This window comes from Myotis brandtii, unplaced genomic scaffold (assembly GCF_000412655.1).
Source record: "Myotis brandtii unplaced genomic scaffold, ASM41265v1 scaffold122, whole genome shotgun sequence".
Classification (NCBI taxonomy): domain Eukaryota; kingdom Metazoa; phylum Chordata; class Mammalia; order Chiroptera; family Vespertilionidae; genus Myotis; species Myotis brandtii.
The window spans coordinates 332,573-335,872 of record NW_005354255.1 but is presented as its reverse complement, the minus strand read 5'-3'; positions in this window follow the sequence as shown (position 1 = coordinate 335,872).

Here is a 3,300-nt window from a genome sequence, read left to right as displayed (position 1 = left end):
GGCGGGGGGCGCGGGGCCCGGTGGAGTTCGTAGCAGCCAACAACCGGAAAAAAAAAAATTAGGCGCTTCCGGAAGTCCCGCCCACGTGACAATCGGCCCGGCACGCCTTTCTAGATTTCCTCGCTTCACGACCCAGCGGGGACCGCTCTGCACTCTCGGGCTGCGTCTCTGTGGTTTTTCCGGAGTCTGTTGCCAGGGGCGACGAGCGCGCTTCTAGCTGCAGGCTGTGCTCGGGCGCCTTCTACCGCGTTCCCCGTGGAGAGGAGGGACAGGCCGACTTGGCCCCACGGAAGGAGCGCTGGCCCTGCTCAGAAACCAGCGATTATGTGATAAAGTCCCAATTCAATTGTGGGCGCATTCTAGGCCCCCCAACCCAGCCCCGTGGTCATCCCCAGTATCTCGCCATCCCCCCCTTAACCTTCCCGAGCTTCAGTTTCCCAGCTATGAAATGGGGATAGGAATGGCACCAGCTTCCTAGGAGGATTGTAAGCACGATAATGCAATTGGAAGGCTCAATAAGTGGCAGAAAAAAATCAATAAAATACATTAAAAAAAAAAAAAAGAATGGCACCCGCTTCCTAGGAGGATTGTAAGCACGATAATGCAATTGCAAGGCTCAATAAGTGGCAGGCTTTATATTTTACCCCTTTAATATTTCTTGAGAATCGGCAATGTATCAGCAATGAGAAAAACAGACAAAATTCTCTGACCTCGCAGAGCTCCTGTTTTTTTTCGATGGGATTGGGTAAGGACAGACAATATGATAAATAAAATCTGTGGTATGGTAGATGTTATGCACTGTGGGAAAAAAGTGGAAAGCAGGAATAGAGGAGGGCAGAGTGGGGGCAGTTTGCAACATCAAATAAGAGGGTCAGGCACAGGAAAAGGACAGTTTTGAGGCCACCACTGCCCCGTCCTGGTTGAGCATCGACCTATGAACCAGGAGGTCAAGGTCTGATTCCAGGTCAGGGCACAAGCGCGGGTTGCAGGCTGGATCTCCAGTGGGGGGCCTGTAGGAGGCAGCCAATCAAAGATTCTCCTTTGTCATTGATGTTTCTATCTCTCCTTTCCTCTCTGAAATCAATAAAAATATTTTTTAAAGAAAACTCCTTATCCTTAAGAGAGAGAGAGAGACACCACCACTGACATTTGAATGTGTCTGAACATTAGATGATATAAAGGAACTATGTACTGTTAATTTTGCTAAGGGTAATAAGGTCATGGTAGTTATGTTCAAGTATATTTTTGTAAGAGATGTAGTCTGAGGTATTTATGGGTGAAATGACATCTGAGATATGCTTTTAAATACTCCAGCAAAAAAATTATACAAACGTACTCACACATACACATACTTTAGGTAGGAATTATCATGGCTGTATTTTTTCCAAGTGGTAGAATAGGAGAGCAGTCATTCCCCAAACATTAACTGAGCACCTATTGTGTGTCAGGCCAGTAGAGTCATAGCAGGGAACAAGACAGGCAAGATCCTGCTCTTGAGGGGCTAACAGTCAAACGGAGACACAGCTATTAAACAAGTATATGGCACCAGATAGTGCTCACTTCTATTAAGAAAAATACAGTAGGAGAAAGGAATCAAGAGTTACGGGAGTCCTGTTTTAGATAGGCTAGTAAGGTCTGACATTTGAATAGGAACCCCTGAAAGAGACAAGGGACCAAACTACAGGTATATCTAGAGATCATTCCTGGCCGAAGGAAGAGCAAAGGGTCCTGAGATGACAGCTTCTTCAGGGAACATGGTGTCTGGAGTAGGGTGAGTGAAGGGTCTGAGAGTAGATTCTCTGCTAAAATCAAATAATGTGTGGTCTGATCATCCCCTCTATAAAATATTATAACCACCAGAAATTGTGAATATGGGAACTAAACAGCAGCAGTGATAATAGTAATTGCTGCATAACCAATTACCTCCCAATTTATAATAACAACATCTCATAATTTCTGTGCTCAAGACTCTCATGATGTTGCAGTCAAGCTGTTGGCTGGGGTTACGGTTTCACCTAAAGCAGTGGTTCTCAACCTTCTGGCCCTTTAAATACAGTTCCTCATGTTGTGACCCAACCACAAAATTATTTTCATTGCTACTTCATAACTGTAATGTTGCTACTGTTATGAATCATAATGTAAGTATCTGATATGCAGGATGGTCTTAGGCGACCCCTGAGAAAGGGTCGTTCAACCGCCAAAGGGGTCGCGACCCACAGGTTGAGAACCGCTGATTAAAGGCTTGTCTGAGGGAGAGTCTACTTCAAAGCTCACTCAAATGGTTGTTGGCAGGCCCCAGTTCCTTGCTGGATTTTTTTTTAAATCCTCATCCAAGGATATTTTTTTCCATTGATTTTTATTTTAAATATATTTCTTTATTGGTTTCAGAGAGGAAGGGAGAAGGAAAGAGAGATAGAAACATCAATGATGAGAGAGAATCATTGATCGGCTGCCTCCTGCACACCCCCACTGGGGATTGAGCCCACAACCCAGGCATGTGCCCTTGGCCGGAATCGAACCTGGGACCCTTCAGTCTGCAGGCCGACGCTCTATCCACTGAGCCAAGCCGGCTAGGGCTCCATTGATTTTTAGAGAGAGTGAAATTGAGGAAGGAAGGTGAGAGAGAGAGGAGAAACATCGATGTGAGAGAGACACATCAATTGGTTGCTTCCCGCTCATACCCCAAGACTGGGGTAGGGATCAAACCTGAAATGCAGGTACCTGCCCTCGACCAGAAATTGAACTCATGACCTTCCCCTGCACAGGCAGACACTCTAACGGTTAGAGTCTAACCACTGTGCACACCGGCCAGGGCTAACATAATATTTTTGAGGTTCATCCACATTACAGTGTGTGTTAGTGCATTTCCTTTCATTGTTGGGTAGTATTCATCAAAGGATATACAAGATTTGATTTATCCATTCAGCCATTGATGCACATCTGGGTTATTTCCTCCTTTGGGCTGTTATGAATAATGCTACTACTATGACTGTGAGTGTTGAAGTTTTTGTGTAAATATTTATTTTTCTTTCTCTTGGGTAAAGAGTGATTTGGGGTTCCATCACCTTTCTTTTTTTCTTTCTTCTATATTTTTAAATTTATTTCAGAGAGAAAGGGAGAGGGAGAGAGAGAGCTAGAAACTTCAATGATGAAAATCATTAATCAACTGCCTCCTGCACGACCTCAACTGGGGATTGAGCTCACAACCACAACCAGGGCATAGGCCCTGAACAAAATTGAACTGTGACCTCCTGGTTCATAGGTCAATGCTCAACCACTGAGCCACGCCGACAGGGCTGC